Source organism: Podarcis liolepis, assembly GCF_965112155.1.
Source record: "Podarcis liolepis genome assembly, chromosome: 8".
NCBI lineage: Eukaryota > Metazoa > Chordata > Lepidosauria > Squamata > Lacertidae > Podarcis > Podarcis liolepis.
In genome coordinates, this window is record NC_139560.1 from 52,137,710 (window position 1) to 52,155,047 (window position 17,338).

Genomic DNA, 17,338 nt, shown 5'->3' on the forward strand with positions numbered 1-17,338 from the left:
TAATCTGCGGGTGAAGCTGCTCCCCTGGGAGATGTCATTTCTTAAGGGTGCTGACAACGCCAAGGTTGCAGGTTCGATCCCCATAAGGGACAGCTGCATATTCTTGCATTGCAGGGGGTTGGGCTAGATTTGTGTTTCCCAAACTTGGCTCCGTGTTTGGATTACAACCCTTGGTTGACAAGACCAAAAACATCTGGAGACCCAAGTTTGGGAAACACTGGACCAGATGATTCTCAAGATCCCTTCCAACTCTATGATTCTTTGAGGAGAACCCTATTCCCCTCCCAAAGCTACATTTCCCACTGTTCCCTGGGAAGAGGGATTGGTAAATAACTACCACTGCTGAATATTTCCCCTATTATAAACACATAATTTAATTTACTGAGTAACAGAGAGCAGAGTGGGAATTATGATCAAAGATGAACAAGCCCCAAAGCTTTTCTAAGCAATGCTTGGGGAAACAGATTTAGCAAATTCCCAAGAAATTACAGAAACATCCATTAGTCAATCATAACTGACTGATTTCTCAGGGTCAGACACTCTAATTTTTAAGATGTATGCCAGTATATCCTCCTGCCTATAACAGTAGAATAACACTCTGGCAGTACCCATAATGACCTTTGTCATTACGCTGCACTAGCACAGCCATCAATACTCTCCATCGTAAGCATTTATTTCCTGGAATGCCAAGACTTTCCCTCTGGCTATAAATTAGCCAATTTGTTATATTTAAGACATTTCTAAACTGCTCTTCAAAAACATTTACCCCAGGGAAGTTTACAATGCAAATATATCCAAGTGCTATGTTTAAGCTGGAGAAGGCAAATAAAAATGAAGAACAGCTCACATCTAGAATTCAAGTCCATCCCAGAGCAAAACAAAAGAAGTCAGCCAAGCAAACGAAGACGTCAAAAAACGGCAAACTATTCTCAGCAAGAGCGGAAATGCTAGCATTTATAATCCTCACTTGGTTAGGTAAAAGAGATAGGTAAACATTCATAATGCAGGCCTAGCTCTGCTGGGTTGAGTGAGTTGACCTGTGGTGGTTCTCCAGATCAGCCAGTGGGTTCCCAGCTCAGCCCAGTTACAGCAGCATCAGTCCCAACTCCAGATAAACTGGGGCTAAGCCAGCTGAGCCCAGACTGGCAAAATTTACATTAGCCTAAGCCCAGAAAAAATTGCATTCTGGGGAAGTAGTGGGGGCAGGCTGCTCCTTTCATCACACCTGCCCATTCACATGCATCACCTGCATTGAGCTAGCATGATGTTGTAGGTGCAATGGGAGCATTTATATGAGCCAATGCCATGCTGACTTTGAGAATGTGTGAAGGGGGCCTGAAATGCTTGTGTATCCTGTTCATTTTACTTGAACCACTGGATCTTTCAAACTACGAAAGAACGCCATGAGCGTTCACAACCAGTTATCCTAACAAACATTCTTCTAATAGCTTTTCACCTCCTCTTTTGAATTTCGTTTAAAAATTCCAAGCAGGTTCCAATTCTCCAGGCCACCATTTTTATTATAATACTGCTGTGCGATTCCTTTCTGCAGCAACCATATTTTAATGTAATAAACTCAATTAAACTTGCATACACAGGTTTTACTTTGCAGCCAGCGTTGTGCTAAGACTTGCAAATGTTCCATTTAAAGCTGTCATAATTATTTTATACCACTTATTTATTCATTATTCAGACCCAGCTGGGCCAAAATCATTAAGGCTGTACTGCCTCAATAATGGGGAGTTTAGCACTTAATGACCCTATTTCAAAGCTCTGCAGGAACACTCATAGGACAACACAGAGGTTCCCTTAGAATGTTTATAGGCTTTCTTCATCAACCTGGGGCATCTATATATGTAGAACAAAGATATATATTGTCAGGGGCTCAGGAGCAGAGGCACAGGGGAGAGAGGAGATGGAGAGCGAAGGGGAAGAATCTGAGGGCAGCGGAGGGGAGAATGACAGTGACCCGAGAGATTCCATGAGCCTCTCCACCGAATCAGAACATTCCCAGAAGGGGGCGCCGATGGTCAGGGCAAGGGGGGTCCCAGGGGGGACGCACCAGAAGCAAGGGGCCAGCGGGGACTCCCAAAGCAGCAGCTGGAGATCAGGACCAGCTTCCCCACCAGAGCGTAGCGGGGGGGAGGGGTCCCATGTGTCAGGGCCAGCGTCTCCTCCAGCAGGGAGAGAAGATGAGTCAGGGCTGACCACGCCTCTATCGGAGAGTGGGGGAACGGAGGGGAGGTCAGATCCAGCTAGCCTCCCCGAAGGGGGGAGCAGTGACAGGAGCAGTGTAACGGTCAGGAGGAAGGTGACCGGCTGGGCGCGCGCGCCAAGTTCGAATGCACAGGCGCGTGGGACAGCAGAAAACCCGGATTGGGAACCAGGTCCTAAAGCCCGCCGGAAGCAGGGGGAAGACTCAGGGGACTCAGCGTCAGAAGAGTCTAGGAAGGGGGAGACCCCAGCGGACAGGCGGACCCAGAGGAGGAAAGAGCAAAGGAAGAGGTGGAGCAAGGCTAGAGTCTTAAACTGGTGTCTGGGGGGAGGATACTCAGACGGAGCTTCGGCGGTCTAGAGTTTCAGACGTAGAGCTGCACGCTACGGCTGTGGAAGTGAAACTGAACTTCAATAAAGACTTTTGTATAAAACAAGGAACTGGCGTTGGTCCTTTGTGAGCTGGGATCTAGGGCAGCTCTGACATATATGCATAGATATTTTTTTAAAAAAGTAATGCATGCAAAGTGCTTTTTTTGAAATAAGTTGATGGTAAAAAGGTAAAGGTACCCCTGACCGTTAGGTCCAGTTGCGGACGACTCTGGGGTTGTGGCGCTCATCTCGCTTTACTGGCCGAGGGAGCCGGTGTACAGCTTGCGGGTCATGTGGCCAGCATGACTAAGCCACTTCTGGTGAACCAGAGCAGCACACGGAAACACTGTTTACCTTCCCGCTGGAGCGGTACCTATTTATCTACTTGCACTTTCGAACTGATAGGTGGGCAGGAGCAGGGACCGAGCAATGGGAGCTCACCCCATTGCGGGGATTTGAACCGCTAACCTTCTGATCAGCAAGACCTAGGCTCTGTGGTTTAGATCACAGCGCCACCCGCGTCCCCTGATGATGGTGGATCTCTATAAAGCCCAGATGAGGAAAGGGCTATGAAGACTAGACCTGCCCTCCACACACACTGTTGAGGTACATTGTTGACATAAGCAGCTGCTTTTCACCAAGCTAGATCATTTGTTCCATCTTAATAATGTCCACACTGGCCACATATACATTATACTTTTAAAGCGCATTCTTTCCTTCAAAGAACTCTGAGCACTGTAGTCCACCCCTCACAGAAGTACAATTTCCAGAAATCCTTAACTACAGTGCTCAGAATTCTTTGAAAGGGGGAAATGTGCTTCAATGGTATAGTTCATACACAGACACTGATGGCTAGTAGCTCTCCAGGGTTTCAGATGTGGGGCCCTCCTAACCAGGGCTGGCCTCCCAAGATGGCAGGCTGAGGCAGCCACCTCAGGCAATGGACCTTCAAGAGGCGGCTTCCTCACAGGTACCCTGCCCCGCCTCCTGCCTCCACTGGTGAAGCAGCAACAGCAGCTTTCAATGAAATATTGCAAGATCTTGTGTGCTCCAAGAGATCTCGCAAGATCTTGCCCGGTGAGATCTTGCCTGGTGCTGACACATGACCCACGAAAGAGGCTTTGGCAGGGGAGGCAGCACCTACCCACTTTGCCTCAGGCCCAGAAATGGGGCAGACTGCCACTGCTCCTAGCCAGAGGTGTAGGAAGGGGGGTGCGGAGGTGGTGGACCACCCCAGGTGTAATCGCTGAGGGGGGTGACATTTGGGGCACCACAAGCCCACGACTCCCAAGCCTACCCCGAGCCATCGATGGGGGGGGACGACAAAATAAATCCACACTGGGTTCCACCTGACCTTGCTATGCCTCTGCTCCTAGCCATATGTGCAGATAACCAGGATTAAACCTGGGACCATTTGCAGGTGAAACAGATGCTCTGCCGCTAAGCTATGGGCATTCCTCCTGTCACTGGCAAACATGTCGAAATTGCTTCTCTCCCTGCTGTCTGCATTTTTGGATGAAGAACTGAAGGCAGAGGGAAACCAATTGTGTCCATGGGTACCATCTTGGTGTTCCCAAGTATAGAATATTGGATGGCAACAAGAAACACTTTCTGTTTGGCTAACATTTAGAAATCACAAGTAGAAAGGACAGTTTATGAGACAAAAATAGCACAGCTATTTTTAAAAAATATTTTTTAAGAGAATGATTTAAAAAATGACCTTTAAGTGCATTTTGCTATAATATTACCATGTATCCACAATCCACTGCTCTACAATAAATTAATATCAGGATAAATCAATCAATTCCTTTCTGTCACCTCCCACCCAAAATGCACATAAAAGTAGTCGTCAACCGCAATCTATTGTGTCGTTCTCCTTGTCTTTAACAGCTTTTAAATCCATTAACACAGGACTGATTCATTCATCCCATGCTCTGGAAAATGTTAATTATTTTGTCAAGAAAAGAACATTACAGAATCAATTAGTCTATACTTTAATTTCCCTGGTAACTTTTTAAAAAAAACTCTTAAAAATTAGATCCTCCTTCCAAAACATATACTGCAAATTTTACTTCTCTCAAACTCCAAAATGAAAATTTTAACTTTTCTTTGGCTCCAAGGGAGGCATTATTTGACTAAAATGATGGATCACCAAATGTAATTGGGCTCCAGCTCCCATCAGCCCCAGGCAATATGGCCAATGGTCAGGAATAATGGTAGGCCAGCAGCAACATCTGATGATCCACAGGTTTCTCCACCCTGTGCAGCCCAAAGTTGATCCTCTCAAGTTGTAGTGTGCAATTTGTGTTGCAGTGTATAGGAGTGGTGGATATGTATGAATACACTCATCTGGTATTTTCCATTTTGCTGCAATCGGTTTATTTCCCCCAGTTCTTTCTTCCATTTCATTGTCCACTGATAACAAAATATACATTTTTATGTACCCCATGATGTATAATAGGCACACATGTTTTAGTCATCAACTGAAATTTACAAACCAATTATAATCACCCCTGTGTGCTCCCTTCAAAGTTTCCAGAGGAATGAGGCAGGTAAGGACATGGCTGAGCTGAAAGGGGACTTGTAGAAACCATTGATCAGCTGATTGATGGTACCTGAAGAGTGCTGTGTATCTGGTTTTCCAAGCTCCAACAATCGGTAGGTCATTCAAGCTGGTGAAGTCAGGTACACTAGGCTTCAGAAGACCCAACAACCAGCTGTTTCTCTGGTATTGTGAAGTACCCATGTTGGTCATGGGCTCGCACAGCACTATTCAAATGACTTCACAAGTTCCATGCACAGTGCTTTGCATGGGCTATGCCTTTGCCCATATGGTTTTATTTTAAGACATGCAGGCAAAAATGGGACACCTGATGTCCTTTTGACATCAGATGATTGATAGATAACTGGCCCTACCCACCTGTTAAAACATGGCCTGTGAAGGATGGGGGAGATAATGGTCTTGCCCACTGGCCAAATCCATTTTCCCATCTCTGGTTTAGGGAATGGATGGTCAAAAAAAGATCAGTCAAATCCAGATTGTTCTCTCCACTTTTACAAAGAAGCTCAAACTTTAAGGATCATAGATAAAGTCCACAGCTGACAAAATTTATCAACTTCTTTCCTTTGGAAAAGAACAATAAAAATTGCACTCTACTTGATTTTTTAAAAAAATGACAGTCAGAATCTGATTGAGGCTTCAATCCTAACCCCATTTGCCTGGGAGCGATCCTCACTGAATTCAATGGGACTTATTTCTGAGTAGACATGGTTAGGACTGCAAACTTGGTACATGCAGGCTGCTTCTAACAATGTACAGCATGCAAGACTTCAGAAAAACAACAATGAGGCACCTTTTGGGAAAGCTGCAATTATACACCAATGTATCGCCTTCATTTGAAATTCCTGTTGTAGCAGGTTGGACTAGATGATCCTCAGAGTCCCTTCCAACTCTACAAGCCTATGATTCTATAATGTAATTGCAACAATTTGCCTTGTAAAAAACTTCAGAAAAAGCCTTCATAGCAAGAGTCTATGCTATGATGGGGGTCAAATGGGCAGATGGAAGGAAATCTGCTTGATAGTCTGATTTCCACAGATTCCTCAGACATCCCTTTCAATGGTGCTGAGCAAAGTAAGAGCCCCCAATTATAGTTGGAAGTGAACACAACTAAAAGTACACAAATGCACTTTTGTTGTTGTTGAAATCCACAATAAATGCAGCAAATTGTGGGTATGTGTAGCCTCATAGCAAGAAGCAACAAGAAGATCACTACATGTCACTTTAGTCCACATGCATTGGGAAAAACACAGGGAGATATGTCATTTTGACTTTTCATTTCAGATGCAAATGGTCCTAAAGTCATGTCCCCAAAAGCAGAGCTTCTCCTTCAGAGGACATCTTCCTAGTCTACATTTATGTGTTGAGCTGGGTAGGAATAGATAGACTAACCACTGAAAAGACGAACAGTGAGAAATGTTACAAAAAGCAAATGGTTTTTAAACAAAAAACCTCTCCCTATGAAAATGAGCAGTGGGCTATTTCCGCTTTTATTGGAAATGGAAGAAGGTCAAATGAAATGCTTGTAAAGACGGCCAAGGATCTGAGCCAGGCAGCAAAGCTCTGCTACGGCCCCATCAATATTCCAACTCCTACGGAGTACGCCGACCTGCCATCAGTTTAAAGTCACTGTCCCATGCTGACATTTCTCTTGCAAACTCCGTGCTGCTTCCTCATCCGCTGTAATTTAGCATGACAGCTTTTGTCTCCAACCTAACTGAAAATTTACAGCAGCTTAGAAACCCAGGCCTAGAGATGCCCGGGAAATGAGCTCCCCTCCCATCTTCAGAGACTTGTTCATATGCGATAACATTTAATGCAGTTAAGCACAATGTGTCTATTTGTTCGCAGAGTCAGCCCCCACCTTCTCTCTGGAGGAGGAAGAAGGGGAGGGAGGTTTTCACTCTTTCTTTCTGAAACTACTCAAATTTGGAAAACAACCATCAACTATAAATGATAGACACTTAAATGTGTTGGGGAGGGGGTTCTTTTCAGAATATAGCTGAAATCCTATAACCATTTATCTGGGGGCAAGACCCATTGATCTCAGTGGCCTGGTTCACTCATCATGCTAAGCCAGGGCTTAGGAGATCTTTCAGCATCCTCATTGTGCTGTTGTGTTGTGTTGTGTTGTGTTGTGTTGTGTTGTGTTGTGTTGTGTTGTGCTGTGCTGTGCTGTGCTAAGCTAAGCCAGGGTCTGGTCCAAAACTGGGATTGTGGTTTAGGTCTCCTGGACAAACCATGAGCTGTAATCCATCGGACAAATCTTGGTTACAGCTCATGGTTATTCTGGAGAGAGCCATGAGCTTGGGTTTGGACAAAATACTAAGCCAAATAATTGCTTAGCTCAACAGCAGGACAAGAAGAAAGGAGCAAAGAAAACCACAATCCTCTTTCCAGGAGTCCACACATATTCTTGCATCCCTGCTGCCATGGTTTGGCTTATCGTGATATGCAAACCAAGCCAGTCAGACTTACTTCTGAATAGACATGCATAGGTTTGTGCTCTAAGGGGCACAATACAGACCTATTGAACATCACTGATAGATACTAATGTGTTCCTAAGAGATGTAAATGAGGATGCAAGTGGCTTTTGTTAATCTTAGGTGATTACAAAGGAAAAGGAGAAGCACCTGCTCATGCAGACAGCCCTACTAATGGTCAAGCAGTGTGCCTGATAGCTGGGGACAGAATCAGAAGCACAACCCTATTCCCCAGTAACCATGAATCGACCCCTACACACCAGTAACACAGAGAGATAGATTGATATTGTTCAGGAACTCTTTTTCTTTTCCTGCACGACTTGATAACTTTTTGATTGCAGTTGTCATCATTCACTGATCAGTTTGTTTCTCCAATTCCATAAACCATAATCTAACAATACTTTGTCCAGATGTGTGTTGTTAAAAAACCATGACCACATGTATTTATGCTAATGTCTCGATAACAGAGAAAGAAAACAGTGGCTTGGATCTTGAGTTGCTTTTCTTTTCACACAGGTTGCAATTTCTGTCAACTGTCTCCTTCATATGCTCCTCCCCATTAAGAATCGTATCCTACACCATTCCCTGGAACTTCAGATTTTTGGGATACAAAGTGGTGAGATGGGAAAATCCTTTTCAATATGGGTGAAGTCTGTTTTGCTCTTAGAAGAAAAGTTTGAGTTCAAGTCAGAAAAGTTAATGTCCTTTGCAGCATATCCCTTTGAAAAAGGTATGTGTTTTTACAGCCCTCTAACCAATAACATTTTGTCCTGATTATGGTCTTGCTTCCCATGTAAGGAGCAATGGTCAAGGGGAAAGAGTATTGTCAGTATGATCCATGCAGCCTGTCGGGATTCACAGAATGCTGTGTAAGATAGTAAGTCTGCAGGCTTGAGTTTGCTGGTTGATGCAACAGGCTGATGCAATACTTTCTATGGAGGTGCTGGGTGAGAACGACTCAGCAGTAATGTGCTGACAGTTGATTGGCTATCATCAGTTTAAAAGGTGGTGGTGTAGAGGAGTGTGGTCAGAGAGAAGGAGTCTTCCTATTTGCTTTAAGGTGCAGCCAGGTACTCTGTCTGACTGAATGAACTGCTTCTGTAGATATTTGTATATATTTAGCTCACAATAAATAATACTGCACTGAAGAACCTGGAACTCTGAGCATTTCTGCTTAAGCACCGCAAGGAATTCGCGACACAGCCTCCTGTAACTGATGAATCCATGAGTTATTGAGTTGATATGAGAGCCAACTATATGGACAAATTTGTCCAGTGACTATTGCACCATCTTAATGACGTATGAATTGTGAATCAGCATGCCTGATTTTTAAGCAAGTACATTCCTGATGGATGGTTTATAGCAATTATGATTAATTTGATGTGAATCTAATTGAGACACACTAAACTCTTTGCAGACTTAGAATAAAATAGCTCCAGTATTCAGTCATGACCCTAGCTCTATCTGCCAGTCATAAATTCAGTATCGATTCAAGTCATTTGAGTGGTAAAAGGATCCATTTTACACCTCATCCATCACTAACAGCTTCCAAACCACCAACTCCTTTTAGTAGTTATACTTACAAAATAAAACCCTGACAAGTCTAATAAAGATATAATCAATTGGCTATCCTGGAAGCAAAGGATGTTTATATCTTCCAGACAGAGTGATCTTTTATCCGAAACAACAAATATAAAAACAACAGAAGTGACTCACTATTTTTCAAATAATAATTGAAACTGGGAGACTGCAAATAGTATAAATATTACTTTATTGCTTTGTTTACCTATAATGAATTACAAAAACTTCACTAAAAGCAAACTGAAAGAAAGAAAATTGTGGGACTCTGGAGCCTAATGAAAAATAGCCATTTTGGGTTTTCACACCAGACCTCTAACTCAGATACTTGTGTCAATAAATTCATTGCCCAAGCTTTCCTTAGCTAAAGCAAAGCTTTGTTATTCTTCTTTTTCCCAAATGAAACTCTGAACAACAAAGTCTGTTCTTTCTGAAAGGACTTGGTTATTAAATAAATCACACAAACATTTCAGCCAAAGTCATTTGACTTTGCTTCCATGTGGCTGTGCCCCAGCCCCATAAAAAGGACAAAGGTAGCACAGAATAAGGAAGCAGTGTTGGGGGAAAGAGTGGGGACCAGTTGGGCTTAGCTGTACAAACCTTGCCTTCCTCTCTTGACAGGAGTGGAGGAAATTCCTGCTTCCTTGGCCAGGGCTAGTTCTACCATTAGGCAGAGTTAGGTGGCTACCCCTGGCATATGCTAGTGGTTGGGGAATGCTGGTGACGGGTTTCCATACCCTCCAACTTTTTGAGAGGGCAAATCGGGACGCACACACACCCCTCCTGCACTATGCCACCACCACAGCCCTACTGCTGCCTTATCTTTGCCAGCTCATGCCCTAGCAACCTGAGGCCCCCTTAGAGCGTGCACTATATGGCAGCCACATAGGGACATTCTGGGTGAACATCTCAGTGCCAACAGCAGGCCTGTCTCTCACTCTCTCTGCCACTGCAGCCTTGGTCTCTATGCCACGGCCTCCATCTCCATGCCACTGCCACTGCTGTCACCATATTTCCAGAGGCCACTGCCACTCTTCTAGAAGCTGGCACTTTTGGAAGTGCAGCAGCAATGATGGAAGAGAAATTGGGACATCTGGGATTGCGATTGGAAGCCAGGGCAGTTTCTGTCAATCCAGAATGTCCCACTCAAAATGGGATACTTGTCTGGTATAGGTTTCCTGTATTCACACCCGAAGCTAGTCTGCTATGTCCCATTACCATTGGTGAAACAAGATTCTGCATGCCCCATTGGCTTCTGATCTTGGACTTGTGGGATATCACCTCAGAAAGCAAAATGTCTTAGATGGATCCTGGCCCTGGAGCAGCTGGCCATCAGAAAGTCCAGGGCAGAATGCATCCCTCAAGCAGTAGAGAGAGCAAGGACTAGGAGCACAAAACCCTAAGCCCACTACTCACCTTCCACAATCCTTTGGGCTGGAGCTCAAGAAAACAACCTGCAACAGAAGGTGCACAGCAAATTATCTCCTGACGCTAGACGAAGTGACCTTAAAGAGACATTGACTCTTTCTTCTTCTTCTTCTTCTTCTTCTTCTTCTTCTTCTTCTTCTTCTTCTTCGGACTGCGATGAAGGGCAGAATCGAGTAACACCTGAGCAGCATTTATTCAGAGTCTGGTGTTTTATCAGATGCACAAGATTTCATATCACACCTGAAATATTCAGTGTCTCTCACATGACAACTAGCACTTAAAAGAGTGTTGGACCCAGGTTAAAATCCCATCTCAGCCATGAAACTCACTGTGTAGCCTTGGGCCAGTCATTGCTTCTCAGCCTAACCTACCTCACAGGGTAGTTGTGGGGATTAAATGAGGAGGGGGGAGCCATGTACCTTGAGCTCCTTGGAAAAATGGGTGGAATATAAATGAAACAAGCAAACAAATAATAATAAACATTATGTTGTTCTGGACTTCTTAAACAATAAAAAGACTTCTGTTTTCCCATGCTGATTGTTTGGCTTCCTATTTCTCCTCTCGCATCCTCCTTTACAAATTAAGCCCGCCATGTTGTCAACTGGCTGCAGTCCCATTATAAATGCTTACTGGCACGCATCAAGTTCTTAGCTTGCCTCTGACTGATTTGTATTATACTGATTGATTTGTACCATCCACCCAGGACCTGCAGTGATGTTTCCCGTCATCCCATTATTGGGCTTGGCCTGCTAGATGATGATGCATGAAAAAGGCTTCTGGAGACTGTGATGGGATTTGGCCGACAAGTAAAAATACACTTACCACCCCAGGCATTTAAATGAGTAAGACTGCCAGGTTTGGTATTTAGTATTTGTATATTGTTGTTCTTATTGATAGTTTTAATTAAAGGATTGTTTTAAAAATTGTTATGTATATTGAGCAATTGCCCTGATTTCTTTTCACAAAATATGTACAGGGGTTATATATCACCAATATGTTGTTATCACACATTTTCCACTGTAGTTGTCCACCGCTTTTTTTTAATCTCAAAAGCTCTGTTTTTATGTAGATTTGTTATGCAATAGTGGTATTTAGTCATTGTATCTCTGGTTCAGCTGGGGGAGGGGGCTTATACAGGTGTAGCCCTGCTGAGCTGGTAACTTGCTGGTTGAGCTGGAGAACTTGCTGGTTGAGCTGGTTGAGCTGGAGAACTTCCACATCCTAATTTGCTTACTCCAACAGATCTAGGATTAGGGTTGCACCTTTTACTATCTTTGTTTTTGGAATTGTTTTATGGCTGTGGTATAAATGCTATTAATAAATAGAAATAATACTGCTTAGAAATGTAAAAAAGAGAGCAGAAATAAGCAATATTTAGTACAGTTATATATTATTTCTCTACTAGAAAATACATCACAAATATAATCTGTCAGAAATTAATTTTGCTTTTAGTAAAAAAATTCCCCATTTACAGACTTTATTAAATTCCAAGAGATAAAATATGCAACACCATGAAGTGGTAAAAAACAATCAGAAAAATGAAAGTGTTATCTATGAGAGGTTAAAATAAACCTTTTCAAACGAGAGGTTACCAGTTGACATTGTGTATATGAAACAGAACGTACTGAAATGCTGTCCCTGGAAAACTCTTTCATGAATCATAATTGAGGTGTTTGGTTTTAACAGATGACAAATACATCCTTTTGTGTGTTTTATTCCATCTGTGTACAGGTTAGGAAGGTGGGCAAGCTATTTTCTTTTGTGCAGCTCCCATTCATTTCAAAGGGGCCTTGCAGGAGACCTCAGTGGATAGTGTCCAACCATGTCATGGTGTTGGGATCAGCTAAGACTAGCTAGGGATCAATTAAATCTATCTTAGCCCTGACACCTGGTTTTGGTGCCAAGACTCAAACGATATTCCACCATGTAGCTAATCTTGCTTTTGCTGATATTGTTTCAAGCCTTATTTCTTGCCAAAACAATTCCTGGCTCTCTTTCTTTTTTTTTAAAAAAAGAATAAAAATCATAGCAGCAGCTATGAAACTGGCCTGCTGTTTCATGTTTTCCTCTGAAAACACAGAAAGAGGCCAGGTTAGATTATTTCCACATGATTTCAGTATTCCATTCAGAAGGTCACTGCGATCTTCAGACCTGTTCTGTTGGCAGCAAAATGGAAGTGGCTCATGCCAGCTAAGAAGCTTTAAAAACATTTCCATTACTTCCCATGGTATTCCCAGGGCTTCTACTTCCAGTTGTCAAAGATACATTGCTTCCCACTTGTCTGGCAAAAGACATTATGGAAAGATCTGCATCAAGTTTTCATTTGCTGTCTCATAAGACTGTAGCCAACCTGCTCCTTTCCTCTCAGTACTCACCAGTGACTCCCTAAGTCTGCCTACTCCACAAATAAATCGCTAATGTCTTTGGAAACCCAGTAAAACTTGTGGATTTTCTTTATTTGTAGAAAATCCACAAGTTTTACTGGGCTTCAGGGAAAGTTATCTAACTGCAGTCTCCTTGATCTGATGGAGGCAAATTGGAAATGCCCGTTACATGGACCACAGTCATTTGGAAAGATAACCACTGGATAAATTGGAAATCAGCCTTGGCTGAAGACTCCCAGTCATAGATACAACAGGGTTCTTTATTGCTGCAAAAGCATATCTGGTTCTTGAGTTAGCTGAATATTGATGCTTAGTTATTAATTATTAAGTCATTATGGGAATGAAATAATGTCAAAGGCCCTTTCTAATGCCTTTTTAATAAAATAAAAAGATAAGCAGTACATAATAATTTGGGATGGCAGAGAAAGCCTTCTTAAAGTGTCATATTTTCAGAATGTGTAATGCCTCACAAAGTGGGAGATCTGCTTAGCCTCCTCCCTCACTTTTTTTCTTCAACTGAAGCTCTCCTGTTTCGGCAAACACTTCATTTGTCACACACATGCTTTTTATGCAATACATCTTTGTTTCAGAATATTCTTCATTGTTTTCTTTTTTATGCTGTGGTTTTATTTCTTTGAGGGAAAATGTTCTGTTGGAACCACCCAGACTGATGCAAGGACATTGGCAAACATGTTTCCTAACTAAATACAGGCGACTCCATACTTACACAGGGATTACGTCCCGGGCCCCGTGTGCACAAGTGAAATATGCATAATTGGGAGGCACCCTGAAGAGTCCTTATGCCTCATGAGACCCTTCCCAGAGCCCAAGGAGGACATCCTCTTCAGGCTCTGAGGATGGTCTTCTCATGATACGGAGGTGCAGTAGGACTTTGTTGAGGCTGCTCATCTGACGTGAAGGAAAACTTCCTCAAGTCAGCTAAGCAACTCAACAAACCCCAACTGAAGTGACCCTCTCTGCAGCCCAAAGAGGATGTCCTACAATGCCATAGGTGATTAATGCATAACTTCACCAATGCCACAAACTATAAGCTGTTCTTTGTTACGTTAAAAAAAAAATTGAAATTTGTGTAAAGGTCATAATTTGTATTTTTTGAAATGGTTCTCTATCCTTTATCAAAGTTACAATAGAAGGCTAGAGAAATGTGACATTTTGTCTGGACTTCAATTTGAAAAAGCTTTATACACCTTTGCCAACCAAAAGAATAGTAACTGGCAAACCTGGAACATTGGATTGAAGAATCAAAAAGGAAATTTCACGCAGTGACAACAATGCTCCAAACAGCTGAATTCATACCACTAAAACAGGCACATCCAACTCCCAGGAGACTGTGAACTACTCACATTATAAAAATACTAGCTGTGATCTACCCATTGTTATTGACAGGCAATGTTGTTGAGCTTTTTAGGAGAGCCAAGGCTATTGAGCTCTTATTTTGGGGGGAGGGGAGGATATGTCACACAATCTACCACAATCTACCATAGACATTCTGCGATCTGCCAGTAGATCACGATCTACCTGTTGGACATGCCTGCACTAAAAGACTGGAAAGATCCATGGTACAGGCCTTAGTATGTGCCTCAGCAATGTCACAGGCTCCATTTTAGAAAAAGCAAAAAAAGAAAAAAGAAAAAGGAGGCATTGGCCTAAAATCGTAAAGTAAACTGTTTATGGGGAAAGCTTAGTATGTTGAACCATCTTCCAAAATATATATAATTTCACCTCACCTTCTTCTGTGGGACCTTTCTGAGAAATGCCACCAACCCTATCCAAATTTTCAATGTTTCTTCTGTATTTCTAAAGTTGTTGCCACCTGAATCAAACCCTCAGAATTCAAAATCACTTTTGCTTTGTATGAAATACTATGATGATTAGAGCTCAGCCAAAATTTCTCTGGAGACATTTTTTGGGGGGGGGGAGAAAGATGATGATGACGATGATTTTCTAAACCCCTCTCTTAAAAAAATCTGAAAGCCACCATGAAGCATTTTCTGTAAATACTCTGTGTGTGTTTGGTGGCCAACATTCCCCCACCCCACAATGCCCTAGTGCAAGGTCAAAGGCAATGTGGACTGCCAACGCAGTGACTTTTCCAGTCATTTGTAGTAGGGAGGGAGAAGAATCATGGGGCTGGTGGAGAAAAAGGCTGCTGCCATTGCCAAATGGTTGTCCCACCTCCAAGTGAGAGTTGAATAACTGCTCTGAATGATCCTCCTCCAGTTCCTCTGCCCATAAATCGAGTGGAGAATACATCATACGGACAACTGTGGGAAATACAAGGATATCATAGTACTTGGATTAAAACAACCAAATAATGTAGAGCAATGAAGACCTATGCTATCTGGTGAAATTGACACGATTTTTGCCCAAGGTACACTGTAACTGGAATGAGCAGAAGCAAACCACATTCTTCTATAAGTGATGTTTTTGGATTATGTAGAAACCTGCCTTAGTTAATAGGATTTCACTAGATGATCTCAAGGCCCCATCCATCCTACAATATTGAAATTGTTCAACTGATATCTGCAGAATTAGAATGCTTGCTTGTGGAAGGGAATAAACCAGGTTTCTTTATCCATATGAGAATGTATAGATCCTATAGATCCAAGAAACATAACCACTTCAAAACTTCTGACATACCGTACTTAAAGTTTCCTTTACTTTGCCCCATACTTTCTTTTGTTATCTTTAACATATGACCCCACAACAGGAAGTCTCCCCAGGCCTATAGATAAAAGATTTATGAGGCTATTCATTCAAATCACATTTGCAAGTTCCACCTTTGAACTAGACTACAGATCATCAATTTCTTTAGTGGAAAAAAAAGATAAACCCTACCTTCCAGCTTCTTTTTTAAAACAACCAAGGGATCTCATCATTTTTGATACTGTATTTCAAAGTTGAAAAATACAGGGAGGAAAAGTGGGAAGATCATAGATATGTCTGTTTTGCCACATGTCCACCCTTTGTAAACCACACTTGGGATGAACACACACAGTACACACACACACACACACACACACACACACAGCACTCAATTACTACAAGCATGAACTGAATTAACTAAAAAAAATTAACTATCACAAAATACAGTGATTGCCACAAAAGTAACTGACTTTCAGAAACTATTAGACAAACTAATGGAAGGTAGTTCTATCACCATCTATTATCCATGATAATTAAATGGAACTTTCATATTAAGAAAAACAAAATAATGCATCTTTTTGAAATAACCCTTAAAATCAGATGCGGGGGAAAAGGTCACAGGCAATAGCTGTTGCCATCATGCCCTGCTGATAAGCTTTCCAAAAGTGTCTAGAAGATCATTGTTCACTTGATGAACCCTTGTTTTGACAAAACATGAACTTTCTTCCAACAAATTCATGTTTTCTGCTATAATAGGAAGAATATTATTGATGAAGAAAACCTGATTGCCAATCCCATAGCATCCAACACAGAAACAAAATAGAAGCCTCATGCAGAATAAAGTGCATTTAGTGTCATTTCTAAGGAGAGACTTCTAAGAATGGAAATCGGACATTTGCAGTACACCTATGTGACTTACACATATTTCAAAATCAAACATGCCATTTAATTTTAAAAGTAAAATCAAAATCATATTTTAAAACACTTGTATTTTTCAAATATGCTATAATACATGGCTGTTTCGTACTTCCTTTCCTTTCCTCAGGAATGCAAGAAAAATAAGAGGGAGAGGAGACAACAAATGAGAGCAGCTATTCAAGATCAGGCATGAGCACCAGAATCCCAGCTGATATCTTGCTTCCCTCCCTCCCAAGCCCTACACCAATATACACCACATGGGGGGGCAGGGGGGATTTTAAAATATGAACCAAATACTAAAATCTTTTTAAGTAAAACCCTGTTTCCATTTTCCTCCACTATTAGCTACCGCCTTGTGATTAATACGCCCCCCCCCAAAGCGGAAGGACGTGTGGATCCAGAATTGGCCCCCACAGTCACTTACAGACTCACTGTTAAAACCATGTTTATGGAAGACAATCTTACTCTGCTATGAGTGATCGCCAAAGAAGAAGAATACATTCATGCTTCCTTCCTCTTTCCCAAGCAAATAAGTATTCCAGCTCGATTCCACTGTCATTGTTTCTGGGGCAAAGGCACCGTGTGGCCTATTTGTGGAGTGTAATTTAACAATGCTGCTTACAAATCGAACTTTCCCCATTTGTGGTTTTCAAAACAGCGATTTTCCTTCATTATATATCACTGCAGTTTCAGTACAAGCTTCCTTTCCGCCCACCCCTGGGAATATTTACTGA

General features: G+C 42.2%; 2 long non-coding RNA genes across 2 annotated transcripts in view; one reads left to right on the forward strand and one right to left on the reverse strand.

The window, feature by feature from the left end:
• The window catches only part of LOC310714024, a 497,831-nt gene that overhangs the window by 198,779 nt on the left and 281,714 nt on the right, over nt 1–17,338 (forward strand). The gene's annotated exons all lie outside the window — the stretch shown is intronic.
• Nucleotides 12,009–16,890, reverse strand: LOC310714046. Its single transcript, XR_014529552.1, has 2 exons — nt 16,670–16,890; nt 12,009–16,592 (listed from the first exon to the last, which is right to left on the reverse strand). It is a non-coding gene; the product is annotated as an uncharacterized lncRNA (long non-coding RNA).